Raw genomic sequence first — 19,325 nt, forward strand, 5'->3', positions numbered from 1 at the left:
TTATTAGACAACAACGAAACTTTCTTCCATTTCACTTGTCCTAGGGCTGCATTCTTGTATATTCTAGCAGAGGGAATAGTTTACATCTTGACAGAGTTTTCTTATATATGTTATTACATTAATAGTTTAAAATGTAAATTCCTTCTAGCTGAATTGGTGCTACAAAATCCTCAACAGTTGCACTTGGAGTATTGTTATATTCTCCTAAAAGAAGAATAGCACCTTAAAAGAGACAGCTCTAACAACTATTTGAAACTCCTCAGGAGTGGATGTAACATCGTGTGTTCTCATGAATTCTGGATAATCATATAGTTGTCCATCATTATTCAGTAATTGTTTAACCCAGATAATGCTGTTGTCAAACCAGACCTGGAAAAATAAATACTTGTTTTTGTATTTTATGTCTCTATTATTCCAGATTGTATATCTATATATATCCGACGATCGCAAAACGCGAGATATCTTTGTTACTTCCTGAATCGGTCAATTTTGTTTCAACAGCAAGAACAGTGGTGATTTCAGGACAACTGCAATCTCGGGGAAAACTAGGTCAAATCCTGACGTCGGAAAGTTGGAGCTCTATAAAGATACCCCAATTTCCGACTTGAAATTTCGAGTTGGATGAATGTTCAAAACGATTTTTCCCAGTCGGAGTTGTTTTTTTCCAAGTTCAGTTGTCTTGAATGCCTTGAAATCGGAGTTTTCCGAGTTCCCAGTTATTCTGAATGCGGCATACCTTTCAGTAGCCTGGCTGACGCGAGACCTACGTGACTACACAGCGACGTGATGTTTCTGCATTCGAGTGCTAGTCTGAACTAGTAAACTCGGAATGTCCGACCTGCTAGTTAGTTGTAACACTTTTAGCGACTCGGACATGTCGAGTTTCTTAGTTCCGACTAGCACATGCACGCGGCATACGACTCAAGCCAAGCACGTAACGTTATAGTTTTGGCAAGTCTAACATTTCAGTATTTTAGGGATCAAATCAACTAAATAAGGTCGACAATGGATGATCGTGAGCTTGATCTCACAGAGTCACAGAAAGCTACCAAGTCAAAATACCCGGCGATCAACAAGAAGTATGAATGTGAGTTGTGTAGCTAGCTAATGTTATGAACATGCATGGTGGTTAATTGAACTATACTTTAGCTAGTTAACAAATCAGACTAAAGTTCACTAACATAAACGGGTTTCTGTTGAAATGTACAATGGAAGCGAATCTTTAGCGGAGGAGACACAGCTCGACCACCAGAAATTGCTTAATTGACACATTGATATTGTAGGTGTAGTATGATCTAAAATAAGGACGCGCGACAACGAGGTTCTAGCTCCAGCCTGTTTATTAACCTAATCCTCGCATGTCATACATAGGTACGGATACCCCCAAGGGACATCCTACTACATCTTCCCCTCTCCCATGAACAAGAACTCAACATGCATAACCACTGAAGCATAACTGAAATGCAATTTGGAAACCAGTATTATTCTCTAGCATGCTACTTCACATCCTGAAACAGTATGAAAGCATTAAATCACACAGTATGAACATTAACTTGCGTACAGTCTCTTTTTGCTGGGTATGGTCCCCAACAGTATGTTTTCTCTTCACTTAACATAGTCTTTCAGCCACTCTGGTGGCTTCACATCCCTTTTTGGGCTCGTTTGTGGCTCTGTGAGCATTCTCTCTCCTTCACCCTCTTTTTGTGCATTTTCTGTGGCCTGTGTGGCTGGAAGAGCTCTGAGGTGTGTTTTGTTCCTTCGTACCTCTTCTGAGCCTGTGTCCACCACATAGGAGCGTGGGGCATCCTCTTTCCTCAGCACTATTGCTGGTGTCTGAGTTTGTAATCCACACACGTTGACCTTCGGTCAGCTCTGGCCTCTCCTTAGCACGGTGTCTCTGATTAAAGTCTCCAGTTTGCGTTTGTTTCAGCCGTTTGTCTCTCTCAGCGAAGGCCTTCCTGTTAGGCCATCGGGGTTTAAGCTGAGCCGGCGAGACAGGCAATGAGGAACGCAGCCTCCTGCCCATCAGGAGCTCGGCAGGCAACGGCCCATGATGCAGTGGTGTAGCTCTGTAAGCTAACAGAGCCCTGTATGGATCCTTGTTCTTTTTCATCAGTCCCTTGACTGTTTTCACAGCTCTCTCTGCCTCTCTCTGCCATTACTCTGTGCATGGTAGGGGCTACTGGTCATGTGTGAAGTCATATTCTGTGGCAAAAGCAGAAAAGGAGCTTGCAGAGAACTAGGGAGCGTTATCTGTAACCAGGACCTCAGTGACCCCTTGCCTGGAAAAAATTGACTTTAATCCATTGATTACACCAGCTGATGTGGTTATGGGTGTCTTTGCTATTTCAATGTATCTTTAGTAGTAATCTACCACTAGCAGATAAGTGTCATTTTCCCAATAGAACATATCTGCCCCTACCTTTTGCCATGGCCGTTTTGGCAGCTCCGTTGCCATCATTGCCTCCGGATGACAAGGTTGACATTTTGTACAGACCTCACACTGGGCCACCAGTTTGGCAATCTGAGTACTCAGATCAGGGGAGGAAATCCCGGGGGGGACGTGGGGGACACGACCCTCCCATCCTGGGAAAAATATGACTTGTCCCCCCCAATATATCACTGAAACATAACTATGTAATTTAAATAATATTAATAATACACAATGAAAGCAATTGTGCTGATTATAGACACTTAATAGCGCGTTTTTAAGTTTCAAAAGATTGCGACCCCCCCCCACCCTTTGCCTCACAATGGTTTGATCCACTGCTAGTTCCTTAGTTGGCAAGGTAACAGAGGGGTCGTATCTACTGTCTGAAAGGCACTCAATGAACGTAACTGACGTGAGGTTAATCCAGTCAATCGCGCACACACACTAGCTGAATATGCAGAACTAGCGCGCAAATATGAACTATTAAGCTAGCTAGTACCTATTCCATTTATGTGGCCTGTTCAAAGATGGAATCTTTGCTATCGTCAATTTATTCCAAGATCAGCATGCAGATGTGTGCTTCAAAGTCCCTGTGATAAGGTTAGCGATAAACTGAAGTCCAAACTGAACAGAACTACACTCTCTTCTACCATTGTCTTAAATATATTGAATGGTCTCGTTGCAAAAGCTAAATTGTCGCAAGGGAACTTTTATTTATTTTATTTCACCTTTATTTAACCCGGGTAGCAAAGATTATAGCAAACACCACTGAAACGGAATTGGTGCTCGCTAGCTTTGCAAATTCAGCTATTGTTGGTTGCCAGCCAATATGAAACAAACTATTAAAATTACAAAAGGTTGCAGCATATGTTGTGTAAATGGTGAACTCATACAGCTGTCAACTCTTGTCATTTTAATCCGTTTCACATTTGCTAGCTACCTTTTAGATCGAAGCCCAAATAGAATGATAAAAGATAAGATGATAGAAGCCCATCTCCTAATGTAAATAACCTACACACTGTGTGTGTGTTGTAGCCAGCCAGCCAGCCAGGTAGAAAAATGGCAGAAAAATAAAAGACGGACATCAGAGTATTTTTCAGTACACCAAAACGCAAAGTAAGAACCCTAGTAGCCTAATATCTCAAAGACTAGTTGATAAAAATGGTCATAAGAAAGAAATTAAATTCTAATGGAAATGTTTCACAATGATGTCATTAGGCAGAGCAGGCAACAGATGGCACACAGACAGCAGAGTTGGGGACAGATATGCAGGGACAGACTGGCAGAGACAGGGAGTCTCAGGTAAGTTTGTTGAGTCTTTGTTTGGCAACATTATGAAAGGTTCTCAAGTTTTTTGACTTGTAAAATAGGAACATAATTGGAAAATGCCGTGGATACCCCCACTCACAACTTAAACTGGTGACTGAACTAAGATTTGTTAAAGGCAATGGTATTGCTGTTGTGTAGTTTTGGGTACCGGTAGTTAGGAGTACGGCAAACACCTTATTTCTTTGGTTTCTCAATATACATTTACCATATTACAATGTAGGCTATGTGTTACAGCACTACTTTTGGTGTCCCCCTCAGGAATTGCTCTTGAGAAAATGTAATGTAATTGTCCCCTCCAAAGTTGATATCAGATTTTCGCCCCTGACTCAGACCAAGCCACCACACTGACTGTTGAGCCCTCAGTCTGCATTTGGTTATCCCCATGTGTCCATCATGCACTCTGTCTAGCATTTCTGGTTGTAGAGTCTCTGGGATAACTATCCGTTGTCCTTTCATGAGAAGGTCTCCATTACAGTGGAAGTCACTTTGGTGCTGAGGCAGTTCCTCCTGCCTGGGCCATCCCCTTTTGCACTGCTGCACTATCTGTCGGCAGATGTGGTCTCGTTGTTGCTCCTCTGCAATCTGCTGCAGTTTGGTCTGAGATGCAGGTAGGCTGTCCCTTACTGCATTAATGGACACCTGTACCTCACCCTCTAGACATTGCTCCTCCTCTGATAATGGACGTTTAATTGGGGCCCTGGAGAGTGCATCTGCTGTGATCAGTGCCTTCCCTGGCACATACACCATCTTGTAGGTGAACCTCAGTAATCTGAGGCGGAAGCGCAGAACTCTGGGAGGCAAGTCGTCCAGTGCTTTTGTCCCTAACAGAGCCAACAGTGGTTTGTGGTCAGTCTCTGCTGTAAACTGCAGGCCAATAAGGTATTGGCTGAGCCTTTCACATGCCCATGTGATAGCCAACGCCTCCTTCTCCACTTGAGCATACCTTTGCTCTGTGTCGGATAAGCTTCGGGAGATGTATGCTATTGGACGCCACTCCATGTTGTCCTGCATCTGTGTGAGGACCGCCCCTAGCCCAAAGGATGATGCATCTGCTGATACTTTTGTCTTAGCGTGGGGACAGTACTGGGCCAGCACTCTCTGTGAGGCCAGGTCTCCTTTGATTTTGTCAAACGCTACCTGTTGCATGTGACCCCATGACCAGTCATTCTCTTTGGCTTGTAAGTCTCTCAGAGGTTTGGTTGTATCTGAGAATTGTGGGAGGAACTTACCCACATATGTGGCCATGCCTAAGAAGGTCCTGACTTCAGCCACGTTCTGGGGTCTGGGCATATCTGTGATGGCGCTGATCTTCTCCGTGTCCGGCTCTATTCCAGCTGCACTGATTTTGTGTCCCAAGAACAAGACCTCTGACTGTGCAACAGTGCATTTTTCATTGAGTGTCAGGCCAGCCTCCTGGAGTCGGGTCAGAACTGCTGTGAGCCTTACATCATGTTCTGCTCTGTCCCTTCTGCACACGAGCACATTGTCCTCGTGGAATATGATGCCACTCAGCCCCTCCAACAGCTGGGACATGCGTCTTTGGAAATGCTCAGGACCGGAAGCGATTCCAAATGGCAAAACATTAAAACAGTAACGGCCAAACGGTGTTATAAACGTTGTGAGTGCCCTACTCTCTGATGACAGCGTTATCTGCCAGAAACCTGAGCGGGCATGCAGCTTTGTGAAGACTTGTGAACCATCCAACTGAGCCAGTGACTGCTCCATTGATGTTAAGATGTGTCTCTCTCTGCAGAGTGCCTCATTGAAGTTAGTCATGTCCACACAGATCCTTATGTCCTCATTGGCTTTTGGGACCACTACCATCCCTGCATACCAGTCTGTGGGACTCTCTACTTTAGACACTGCCCCAATTTCTTCCATCCTCCCCAACTCTTCCTTTACTCTGGCCAATACAGGGATAGGCACACGGCGGGGGGTGGTAAGGGCATAGGGGACAGCATCCTCTTTCAGGCGGATTTTGTAGTCACCTATCTTTCCTAGACCAGAAAACACTTTTGGGAATTTTTTTGGGAAAACCTCACCTGGGTCCTCCAATTCGCTCACTCTCTCAATGAGTTGCAATGCTTCAATTGCTGGCAGCCCCAGCAACGGCCTGGCTAGAGAGTCAATGACGAAGACAGGCTGGATGGCACTTTTGTCTTTACTCTCCAGTTTAATCACCAAGTGCCCTACCACTGGTAAAATCTTATTACTGGGCCCATACAGTTTTTTGTTTGTAGAGAGCAAAGGGCCATCTCTGCTATAGCTATACAGCCTAGTTGGGATAGCTGTCACTGCTGCCCCAGTGTCTAGTTTAAATGACACAACCTCCCCATTGAGTTTAATGTCTGAATGCCAGCCAGCATTGTTTTCCTTTACTTCTCCCAGAAACATGCTGTCCTGCTGTATCTCCTCTGAGACCTCATGCGTTTGCTTTAATCGACAGACAGCTGAAAATTGTTCTCTCCTGTGACATTTCCTGCATTCCGCATCCTTTGCTGGGCAATCAATCCATCTGTGGAAAGGGGATATCCCACATTTGCGACAAACACTTGAACTAGCTACTGGTGCTGTCTGTGATTGTTTTCTCCACGTCTGTCTCTGTTCTGTGTTCCCCTCTGTTTCTTTTAGCTCGGTATGAAAATGCATTTATTTCCTCACCCTCTTCGCTCTGCAAGGAGCTGCTGTCACTCAGTATCATCTGCTGTCTTTTTACTGTGTCACTCAGCCTAACCTGGTTTACAGCTTTGGACAAGGTAAGCTGGGAATCCAACTGTAACTTTTCAGAAAGTGATATTTCTTATTCCCACTACAATCCGAACTCGGATCAGCTCTTCCCTGAGTGCGCCAAACTGACAATGTTCTGCTAGTTTGTGAACAGCTGTGATAAAACTGTCGGTGGTTTCACCCTGCTCCAGTTTGTGCATATTAAACCTAGCTCTCTGAAATATAATGTTGTGTCTCCCTACAAAATGCATTTCAAAACAGTCTTTAATGGCACTGTAGTTAAGTTTCTCTTCCTCAGTCAACGTTGAAGCATTTAATATATCCTCGGCTTCATCACCCATAGAGTAGATCAGTGTATTAACTTGAAATGCCTCATTTTTCAGGTTTAAGCCTGATGCTACCCTGTACCTTTCAAAGCGCCTGATCCATTTCGGCCAGTTTTGAATGTCCATACATACATAACCTAACCCTCGCATGTCATACATAGGTACGGATACCCCCAAGGGACATCCTACTACAGTAGGCCTAGTAGATGATTACCCTGGCATATTGAATTGAATGTTTACCTTAGCCCACTCTACTGTATTGTAGTACAGTAAAAACTGGAAAGGGGGATACCTAGTTAGTTGTACAACTGAAGGCATTCAACTGAAATGTGTCTTCCGTATTTAACCCAACCCCTCTGAATCAGAGAGGTGCATGGAACCCAAACCGGCTGCACACGTGCGCCATCGTGCATAAATGTATTTTGTCCCCCCACACCAAACGCGATCACGACACGCAGGTTAAAATATCAACCAATGAGGAGATAGCACGTGGCTACCTGCTTCTATAAACCAATGAGGAGATTGGGAGATTTATTTTGCAATGAGTGGTGTGGTCAGCCTGTTATACCCTGACTACACCGCTCGCGTCGTGTGCACGAGCGTTGCAAAATAAATGTAGAAATCTGTTATTCAATTATTGCACCCACGCAGCTCGAGCACGCCAACGAGCTTCTGCGTTGCCAAGGGCTAATATAGGCTGACCACACCGCTCGCGTCGCGTGCGTGAGCGTTGCAAAATAAATGTACAAATCAATGTTATTCAAATATTGCACCCACACTGCTCACGTGTGCCAACGAGCGTCTGCATTGTCGAGGGCTAAAATAGAAATCAGTTCTTTTTCTGACGCAGATCGCTCTGCAAGTCCTGCCTCTCCCATCTCCTCATTGGTTTATAGAAGCAGGTACCCACGTGCCATCTCCTCATTGGTTATACCCACGTGGGTGACTGAAAGACAAACGAGGTCAGTGGCAGTAATGCACCTAATTTATGAGTTGCCAATTGCTATATAAAGTCAAGAGAAGGAAAAAGCCTGGAAGGAAGAGAGATGACTAGGAACGATTCGGTTGACCGTTTTATGTGTGGATTAATTGTCGGAGTAGAGGACCTTGTGCATTTCAGGTAAAATAACAACTCAATGTTCATATCCCAGGACAAATTAGCTAGCAACAGCAAGCTAGCTAAATAGGACAAATTAGCTAGCAAGTGCAAGCTAACTAGCTAAATTGCCATTCCATGTTTAATGCTTTTCGACCTGTTCCCAAATTAATATAATTGGTTCAGAGTTTTTGATATTTTAACATGCGTGTTGTGATCGCGTTTGGTGTGGGGGGACAAAATACATTTATGCATGATGGTGCACACACGCAGCCGGTTTGGGTTCCGTGTAAAATAGAAGTCCTTTCTATTTCTGACGCAGATCGCGCTGCAAGTCCTGCCTCTCCCATCTCCTCATTGGTTTATAGAAGCAGGTACCCACGTGCCATCTCCTCATTGGTTATACCCACGTGGGTGATTGAAAGACAAACTGTGTTGCCGGTGAAAAAGCCTGGAAGGAGGAGAGATGACTAGAAACGATTCGGTTGACTTTTTTTATGTGTGGATTAATTGTCGGAGTAGAGGACCTTGTGCATTTCAGGAAAAATAACATCTCAATGTTTATATCCCAGGACAAATTAGCTAGCAACAGTAAGCTAGCTAAATAGGACAAATTAGCTAGCAAGTGCTAACTAGCTAAATTGCCATAAAGGTTTAATGTTTTTTGACCTGTCCCCAAATGAATGTAATTGGTTCAGAGTTTGTTTTGATATTTTAACCTGCGTGTAGGGGGACAAAATACATTTATATACGATGGCGCAAGCGCGCAGCCGGTTTGTGTTCCGTGTCGACATCCACGTCACCGGTGCCAAAACATGAATTATTTATGTATTCATATTGTCATTTGGTTTCTCTCTAGATTTGGACCACAATGCTGATGTACAGTAAGTTGATTACATTACCTGAACTACAGCAACTGCTGCTACTACCCTTAAACAGTGTAAGGTGGCTACTGGCAACACTTTTATTGTGAAATTCACAAAGCCTACCTGATAATGCAGAGCACCTTAGATCAGTGATCTGTAACTTCACCCTAATCAGTGGCTTTATCTTGCATGTGTGTCATCACTTTTATGCATGTTCCCAGGCTCCACTCTTGGGGAGACTCGCTGGAAGAGGCCTTTTGAGCAGTGTGCCATGGCAATATTTGGGTACATGACAGATACAGAGACAGTTGAGCCCATTGACACAGTAGAAGTGGGGTTAGAAGGTGAGATGGATTAAAAACAGGCATAATACTCATAGGGGGAGTTCATGAAGCAGATTGTTTAATTTATGGGTCAATATATTAAATACCATTGCATTCAATACATTCTTATAATTTCTTTGTTTCTTGACAGGTGACGACATGGAATCTCTTCCACTTCCTTGATGACTGGTTATTCAAATTCAGTGCAGATCTTTTCTTCATTCCCAGAGTAAGGGCCTTCAACATAATAATGATTAGTCATGTTAGCCAGTGGGACTTCATGGAGCTCGCTCTCCTACCCCCATCAATAGATGTTTAGCTTTCTTGGTGCCTGTCTGTATAATTGCATTGCAAAAACATGTTTTAGGTTCGAAACATAATTACAACTGGAAGGTAACATGTTATTACATTTACCACAAGTGTGCATGTATCTTGTATCCCTCCTCACAGCTAAGTTAATTACCAATGAGCCATTGTTTGTTTCAAATATCTCCTGCATCAAATGTAATACACTTTAAAAAAGACATGGCAACTATCAATTTAATTTAGCAGTTACGATAATAAGGTATTGCCTAACATAAATTCTGTCTTTTAGGAAGTGAAAGTTTTGCACATTGACAGGATGCACTTTAAAATACGCTCTATTGTGTAAGTAGATCTAAAGTTACACACACGCGTTTTTGCTCACTAATTTACAGTCGCATGTGTCATGACGTTGCCCTCTTTGGGTACAGCGAGCACAGTTGACCCCCCTCCCTCTGCACCAGGCCTTTTCTATGCACCATCCCCCGACCTCTATACTTCTGACACCAGGCTCTGAGAGCGGTCGTAAATTCCTATGAGGAAATTCTCTCCTCATGGCCACAGTATAGAGAACAAAGGATTCTTCCACCTCACAGAATTGGAGAACCGAACGACATTAATGTTCTGGAGAAGGTATAAAAGATCGGTGAAGAATCCAGCTATGAACTGGTCCGTTTGGTACAATTTTGTGAAACTCATGAGAGACAATACGGCCATATTACCATAATAATGTTTATATACTAGCCTCAGCTATGAGACTTACATCTAGATGGTTGTTTAAAATTAATGAAAAAGGATAAAGCTATTTGGAATATGTTGGGATGCTTGTAAGATGTTAATGTGAGAGAATTGTATTTTCTGTTTTAAAGTTTTACCAAGTCATCAGCACGCCCCCATGAACAGACGAGACCTGGCGTCATGAGACAGCCTTTTTCTGTCATTCTGAATAAAATCCCCACCCAGGATTTCTATCACCAGACCAGGCCTCCACCCCATTACGAGTTGGCTAATAGGTTTGACCATGCATCCCTCTACTGAACTTTAACCATACCATGTGGTTAAACTATTATACTATCGATACAGAATAAGAACAAGTCTTTGATATTAATTACTAGTCTGCAGTCAGGAATTTGGTATCATAGAGATAGAGAGAGAGACACGACACACACTGTGTGTATATATATTGCAATTGTTAATATTTCTCAACTCTGTAGTGTCTTCTCCGCTGCCCCCACCCCCCTTTTGTGTAACATGCCGATTTAGCCCACTAGGGCACATTCTCCTATCATTTCCTTGTAACCATATCTGTTTGTTTTGCATTTCTGTTGAATTATTTAGTTTAGTAAATAAATGATTTTAAGACAATTGATGTATGGATGACTCATAGTGAAGACGGTTCGTGCAGATAACCAACAATTTACGACGTTTGGAATGAGAGGTAAACTAACACATCATTAAAGGAGGCTAATCAATCACATATTATAATATCTGAAAGTTATATTAGGAAAATTATAACTTTGTAATCTGAATTATTTCCTTGGTGCCCCGACCTCCTAGTTAATTACAGTTACACAATTAATCAGTTTAGTTGCGTAATAATAATTACAGAGAGTTATTTGATAAACAGGTCTTCCGTTTTTAATGACGCCAAAGACACGACACGTGATTGGTCCTCTTTTGAGCCACTTACATTACTCCTAGGTTAAACTGTGTGAGGGGATATGGTGGGTTGGTTTTAGGTTATTTGACTTAATTCTACCCTGAGAAAGACATGGCTTGCATGTTATCATTAATCCCTCCCTTAGTTCCTACACCTGGAGGTCTGTTTCCATTCTCAGCTTCCCTCCATGCCTATCATTCAGTTTTTCTCTGCTGTTGTAGGTGGGGAGACGAGTTCAGCTTGGTCAAGCATCCACAGGTAAGCAAATGGGAGATAATCCTGATATCTTTCAATTTCTCTAGCCTGAACTGACCACACAGAGGTCTGCTGTCTGACTATCCTGACCATGAAACAGAATTACCATTTATGCCCTGATGAAAATGTTGTGCCCAAAACAGTTTGTTTTGAGATTTGTATTCTATTACTAAAACAAGATACATGATGATTATTAGGCCTATCAGACTGTTTTCATTGATTGAGACGAGTCATTTCTGAATACAAATGTTTGTATTTGAGTGTTTTTTTTAAAGTGTCACTTAACCATCTGTCTCTCCAGGGGACAGAGGTGAAGGCCATCACTTACTCAGCCATGCAGGTCCATGACATCGACAAGCCTGAGATCTTTGCCATCATCGATATCTGAGGATTTTCTACAGAGGAACTGTCTCCGAAGGGAACATGACTATCAGAGCATGCCTGTGTGAATGGACATTGGATTAAGGGCAACAGCATAGGTTTTGATCATGAGCTTGTGAATTGTGATGTTTTCCCCGTCATGAAGCAAACCTGGTCCTAATACATGCTGATTATAGCTGTTCAGAGTAATCTGGCTGTCTGACTAGAGTTTACTGAGTAATGCCAAAAATTAAGATTTTTGTTATAATTTTCATGTATCCCAAATTAATCTCAGAAGTTTCAAGATGAGACAGAATCATCACACAAAATCCAGTTTGCCTACTACTAGGGAATTTAAACATGAACGTATACCCCTTCTTGTTGACTAATACATATTTTTGGTATTATGTACTATGTTTTTTACAGGTTGATATTTATTTAAGCATTTCAATTGCCACCTCTCAGTGGTATAGATACTTAAAGGATTCATGCTGGGCACTACTCATTGTAAATAGTCAAATCACAAGTGATCTTTGGATACTTTAGTTAAATAAGTGTATCTGTTTGCAATTAATCAATTGGTTTTGTAATAAAAATCTTTTCCACACTACAAGGTGCATGTTTTCAGTCATTTCATTCTGCTGGTGTTTGGGATCACCACAGTGTGAGGTAAACAACATCCTAAAATACCCTCGAAAGAGGTTAGTAAAACATGGGTGTTGCCTATTTTGGCATTTAACAGGCATTTAATGAGTGTGTTATCCAATCAATGGTATTGTGTTGCTAGATATTTAAAGAACTTAACATGTTTATTTTTCTGTATCTAAGCATCAGAGACATACAGTAACTGTATATTGTGAATGTTTTCAATGTGTGCTTGACTTTTCATGTTAATCATACAGACCATTGGAAGAAGAATACTGTATGGACATGACATGTTCAACCCCATTGGACCATCATTGAATGCTATTTTATGTCACACAGGTTTTCTGAATTTTGTTTAATCTATGACACAATAATAATGGTTCAATGGGGTTTAACATAAATGAAACACAATGTAAAGAACCCAATAGAAAGAAAGAGTCCACACACAGAAAGTGCAATAACAGCTTCCACATTTGTACCTTTGGCCATTTTTCCGAGTGGATGAACTGTCAAACACAAATCTAACAACAGAAAAATAAACATTTGATTTGGCTGTTCCATTTCAAAATGATGAAAGATGTGAAAAATCTGATGCTACCTGCTAGACTGAAGTCCTCCCCTAGGAGAAGAACAAAGGCATACACTTCTCCATGCAGCTCTATCCCCAGATGAACTCTTCTATGGAGGGAGTGATATTTACATAGTGTTATGGGAGTGTATCAGAACATTTTAGTGAATTTGTGAATCAAACACTGGATTAGAAGACCTGTGTCCTTTCTACCTGGTGAAGAATTATAAGGATATCTACAGGAAATAATACTTTTGGCAAAGAAGATCTGAAATTACTATAAATTGATAAGTATGAATGTATGTTTTGGTATTAAGTATTTTATCTTCCCTTTTTTGCTATATTTGAGATATTTATTATTCTTTACCTTCACAACCTTAATCTAACCAACAGTACAATGCCACACAGACATTGTTGAGGTCTACAAAGGTCTACATTGGGGTATACATTTCTGTCCACTAGAGTAAGAAGAGTAATATTTCAGAGAGCTTTATGGTAGCACAACACTACTTGGTGATTGATTGGCCCCATCAAAATAAAAGTAATGTATCGATGTGAGGCTTTGCTTAAGGATAGTCCACTCTTTAAACTCTTAAACAGAGGAAGAGGGAAGAGGTGGTGTACTGTGCTGCCCAATTATTGTCTTGTCTCTCCCAGAGCCCAACAGTCTTTCATTCATTCATATTCTGGGAATTAGCCTCTCTGACCATTAGAGATAAGGAGAATCCTGCTAATCAAAGTCCTGCTCTGCTTCACAATAACACATAGACAGTACAGTAGGTGCATGGAGAATAAATTAGGCCTGCACATTGGTCTAGCCAGTTACATGTGGAGGAAGTAGATTGAAAGGAGCACACCAAAATGACATTGTCCTTGCACATCATTGTACTGATGATGTGCTGCTATTTGACTGCCCCAATTTACATACTGTAGAATCCTCTGACATCCTACTCTGTGGAGAAGAATGGATATACAAAAACAAAGATAAACGAGTCCAAGATAAACTGACTGAATTTTTTACAGCGCCCATTCTAATGAAACTCAAATTAGCACAAAGAACTTGTCTCTTCCCTGTAAATATTTTCCATGACATGTTCTGTCTTGATTGCACTGTTATTACTGTAGTCAGGCTGATATCAATGATGAATCAAAGAACAAAAGGAGTGTTTGTTCTTCTTCCCCTTTTTTTTCATAAGTCAGTCTTGGAATGCTCTGTTCTCTGAGATGAACAATATGACTCTTTAGTGAGCATCGAGACATTTTGTTTTGTTTAGTCCTTAAAGCTTAGAGCTGGTGCGCTGTGATATTGATTGAGCTTCTATTCCCCATTTCAATGTGAATGCTCCCTCCCCCCGAGATTCAAGATCTTCCCATACTCTGGAAGATGCAGATGCCTTTCCCAGTGTGTGTCTCTGTGTGTGTGTGCATGTGAAAGAGAGAGAAACGTAGATACTTTGCTGAATCAAGGGTGCAGTCAATTTACCGTCAAAGAAAAAATTGTACATTACCTTGTACATTGCTGCATTATACAGTAACGCGAAGCATTGATTATAGCATTGATTATACAGACTATTCCATTAGCCTCTTGTGCCATTAATTATGTATAGCTCAATTATTTATATGCCAATGATATCCCAAGCATTGATGTCAATTCCTCACCAGATAATGCATTGCAATCAATATTTACATTGCATTACCTCAAAACGTAACTTATGTGTGCATCATTTTTCCCCCAGGGCCTCATATTTAAAACCTTTAAAATTCCCTAACATGGGCATGCACTCTAAAAGGGCATTAGTCAAATCAGTATGGAGACCAGAGGAGCTTGTTCCTGCAGGAATCTTTTAATCGCCCTCTCGGTCCCGTGTGGGCCCGTGGGTTTTTGTTCATTCAAATCGAGTGACAAGATCTTTTGATAATAATGGAATTTTTTTTCATTTTTTTCACCCAGCTTTTAACTAAAATCTGATGACATGGTTAACATTTTTTGATTTCATGTTGAATTCATGTTAGTTGACAACTCAATCAAATCTAAATCAAAATCAGACGTTGCACTGACGTACACGTGCACTGCGCCCTGTGGGGTGTGTAATACAATACTGCCAATTTCCCTAATATTTATATACACATTGTGTCACGTCTACTCCCGCTCCCCCACTCCGGCGCTCAATGTTGTCAGTCTACTCCCGCTCCCCCACTCCGGCGCTCAATGTTGTCAGTCTACTAACTACCTATCCGGCAACCCATCATTATGCACACCTGCGCCCCATTATTAGACACACCTGGACTTTATCACTACCCTGATTACCTTTATTTAGCCTTCCGTTGTGATCAGTCCTGAGGTGTTATTGGTTTTCTTGCACGTTCACTATGCTTCCCATGTTTGTGTTTTTGTATTTGTTCCATATTAAACGCACCTTCTGCACCTGCTTTCTGACTCCCGGTGTATACGTTACAGAACAACACCTCACAATATAGAAGTAGCAGAAGATTCAACCCTCTTCCAGATGGTTAATGAACAAGGTCATCTACTCCATCAACACCACGACCAGCTGGTGAAACTGGGTACGGCCATGGAGGTTCTCCACGTTCTCCACTGCCTCAACACCACCAGCGAGGTTCTCCATACCCTTATCAGAGGGCCTCCTACCACGGGTGGTCACAGTGAGCCAGCTCCCAACCTACCCAGTCGTCCGCCCAGGTCAGCGATGCCCGAATATGACGGCACTCCATCGAATTGCCATGGCTTCCTCCTCCAGTGCTCCCTCTATTTCGCCTATCAGACGGGAGCCCCCATCACCAATAGGTCCACAATAATTTCCCTGTTGACCGGACGGGTTTTTGAAGTGGACTACGGGCGTCTGGGAGAGGAGGAGCTGGGTTTCTATGAGAGGTTCAGGGCGGTCTTCGACCATCCTCCAGAGGGTAGAGAGGGAGGTGTGACTTTTCCAGCTCTGGCAGGGTGCCCAGACAGCTGCGGAGTACGCCCTCACCTTTCGGACTGTGGCAGCCTCCAGCGTAATGAATGAGCTGACACTCCGCACTCTATTCCACAGTGGACTGCTCCTTCTTCAGGAGTGCGGTGTCCACCTCGCCACTCGCCTCCCTCCTTTAGCTGTCCTGAGGCAGAGCCTGAACACATGGAGGTAGGGGCCACAGAGACAGCTGGGGCTCTGTCCCTATTGCGGCCAGGAGGGGCACCAGCTTCGGGGTCCACTAGAGCAGAGGGACGGCCCTGTGACCTTCCGTCTCCCGGGGTAGGCGTGAGTATTCCATTACTATCATATTCCGCCAAACCCCTTATGGTTCCTATTTCACTGGCTGGCTGTCCCTCAAATGTTGTCTCTACAGCTATAGTGGATTCTGGTGCCGCTGGGAAGGAACTTCATTTACCAGGCCCTCACCTCCTCTCTGAACTTAACCTCATACCTGCTCTCCTCTCCTTTTCCTGTCCAAGCCCTAGATATGTGACCATTGGTGTCCGGCACAATTATTCACATCACCGCACCACTCACCATCACCATGGGACCCATGCACCAGGCAACCCTTCCCTTCTTCATCACTATCGCACCCGTACACAAGGTAATCCTCGGCCACCCATGGCTCCAAAGTCACAACCCCACCATCTCATGATCGAGCATGAAAATCACCGCCTGGGGACCAGGATGTCAGAGGACCTGCTTCCTCATACCCTGTGGTTCCACGCCGGTTGAGAGTCCGGTAAGTGCCCACCAGCCCATCAATCGGTTCTCCCGTATTGTTGGCCCTGTGTTTTGGGACGTACATGTGGACATCCGCCAGGCTCTGGAGAGGGAACCCACTCCTGCCACCTGCCCTCCAGAATGCATTTACATCTCCACGGTGGTGAGAGATTGGCTGTTGACCTGGGAACATACATCCCTTGCCGCTGGACACCCAGGTATCACTCGCACCATCTAATCCCTCCAAGAAGTACTGGTGGCCCACCTTGGTGCAGGACGTTGCCCACTGTCAACTCGTGCTCTATATGTACCCAATCCAAATCACCCCGGCACGCTCCAGCAGGGAAACTCCTTCACCTACCCGTGCCTCAGCAACCTTAGTCCCATCTGTCCATAGGTTTTGTTACTGATCTTCCCTCGTCTGATGGTTTCACCACTGTTATGGTTGTTGTGGACACATTCTCCAAATTTTGCCATTTTATCCCTCTCTCTAGTCTCCCTACCGCTCTCCAGGTCGCTGAGACACTATTCCAGCAGGTCTTTCAACACTATGGCCTTCCGGAGGACATCATCTCCGTCCGTGGTCCCCAATTCACGTCACGGGTATGGAGAGCCTTCATGGAGAAGCCGGGGGGGGGGGGGGTTCACAGTCAGCCTCACATCTGGGTACCGGCCTCAGTCAAATGGGCAGGTAGAGAGGACCAACCAGGAGCTGGGGAGGTTCCTTAGGAGTCACTGTCAGGACCGGGAGTGGGCCTGGTTCCTTCCCTGGGTGGAGTATGCCCAGAACTCACTTCGTCACTCCTCCACCGGGCTGTCTCCCTTCCAGTGTGTCCTTGGGTACCAGCCGGCCCTGGCTCCGTGGACCCCGAGCCAGACCGACGCTTGTGCAGTGGATAAGTGGTTCCATGGGGCGCAGAGGAGGTTTGGAAAGCTGCCCACGTGAGGCTCCAACACGCTGTCAAAACGAGCAGGCGGACCGCCACCACGGTGAGGCTCCCGTGTTCCATCCTGGTGATTGCGTCTGACTCTCCACCAGGAACCTCCCACTTCGCCTGCCCTGCCAGAAGCTGAGCCCCCGGTTTGTAGGGCCATTCAAAGTCCTCCAGAGGGTTAATGAGAACTTACCGATTCCAGCTCCTCATTTACTACCAGATCTTACCCTGTCCCCTGGATCTTATGCTGTCCCCCACGACACCCCGCCGCCTCCCTTGTACATCGAGGGAAGCCCCGCCTATGCTGTCAGATCCCTCCTGAACTCTCAACGTCGTGGGGATTGGCTCCAGTACCTGGTGGACTGTGAGGTGTCCCAACATCATCAAGGGTTTCCACCTTCACCATCCAGACCAGCCCGCTGCTCGCCCTTGGGGTCTTCCCGCTGGCCGATGTCGGTGGGGGGGTACTGTCATGTCTACTCCCTCTCTGGCACTTGACGCCTCGGGTCTACTAACTACCTGTCCTGGCAACCCATCATTATGCACACCTGCGCCCCATTATTAGACACACCTGGACTTCATCACTACCCTGATTATTCCCCCTTTATTTAGCCTTCCGTTGTGATCAGTCCTGAGGTGTTATTGGTTTTCTTGCACGTTCAGTACGCTTCCCATGTTTGTGCTTTTGTATCTGTTCCATATTAAACGCACCTTCTGCACCTGCTTTCGGACTCCCGGCGTATATATTACATGTTGGATGCTGGTTATGTGTATCTTATAGTGTCGTCTCAATACACTCCACCTTTGTGCTTCCAGCTCCCACACAGCCTATTTAATTAAGTGTATTTAGACATTTGTCTTGTCTGCTGTTCACTTTAGATGAACATGCCACAGCCTGGGAATAAAGTTATAATCTCAAACGGGTATCAGACTCTATGAATAGTTAATTCAATATCTACTGTAATAACTGGCAGAGATCATTGCTGAATATAATACTGAAACAGTGGAAACATTCTAGAGTAAACTTTCTCACCATTAGGCTTCTCCTTTCAGATCCACAGCACAAATCCCTCTGATCCTCTACTGCCTAAATCTGTTTGCGTGCCATCAATAGTGACATTTGTTGGTTCCCTGTGACATGATTGAATCAGTCTGTCCTCAGGGCTGATCTTAAGGGCTCAAACTGTAACCCTAAGGGAAAGGTCCATCCATAGACACCATTATGTCTCACAGGGCTGAGCTGTGGTGAGATATCACTGTTTAGCCAATCTAAGGGAGACCAGACACTGTTCCCTTGGCATTGTTTGGTGAGAGCCACAATAGCTCACCACCACTGGCACAGTCTGTCCAGATCACAATAATTTGAGGTCAAGTTACGGCCTCTTTGTTGATACTCTGAGCAGGCATCTATCGATGTGCCATTTTCGAGAACGAAAATTATACTGCTCAGTGTAAAAGATATGTAAAGTAAAGGAGATTATATTTCTCCACATCCAGTCTAAAGACTGCTTACTTGTCTGTTTCCATCTCTATTTTACTCTGACCATTGTTGGCCTTTATGTGCTGTTTTGGTTGAGTTTGGCTTTTGAGAAATCCATCCAGCTAAAGAGGCATGCCAGGTTATTATCAGAGCTTCTGTTGAGAACACTGCTATTTTCCCATTCACTTGGCAAAGTCAGAAACAAATCATTGGTTTCAGGTTCCTTTGTATAAATTGATTAGTCATCTCCAACATGATCCATTGTGTGTAATTCTTCCAGGGACAGACTATATTAGTACTGCGGGGAGGATAATGTGAGA

At 43.8% G+C, this 19,325-nt stretch overlaps 1 pseudogene across 1 annotated transcript; it reads left to right on the forward strand.

Annotated features, from left to right (window-relative positions):
- The first annotated feature begins 518 nt into the window (after positions 1-518).
- Positions 519-12,278, forward strand: LOC106581134 (protein archease-like; annotated as a pseudogene). Its single transcript, XR_014391548.1, has 6 exons — positions 519-1,087; positions 8,769-8,793; positions 8,997-9,119; positions 9,250-9,327; positions 11,283-11,319; positions 11,618-12,278. The product of XR_014391548.1 is annotated as a protein archease-like (transcript).
- Positions 12,279-19,325: the final 7,047 nt, after the last annotated feature.

This window comes from Salmo salar, chromosome 01 (genome assembly GCF_965601325.2).
Source record: "Salmo salar chromosome 01, fSalSal1, whole genome shotgun sequence".
Lineage (NCBI taxonomy): Eukaryota > Metazoa > Chordata > Actinopteri > Salmoniformes > Salmonidae > Salmo > Salmo salar.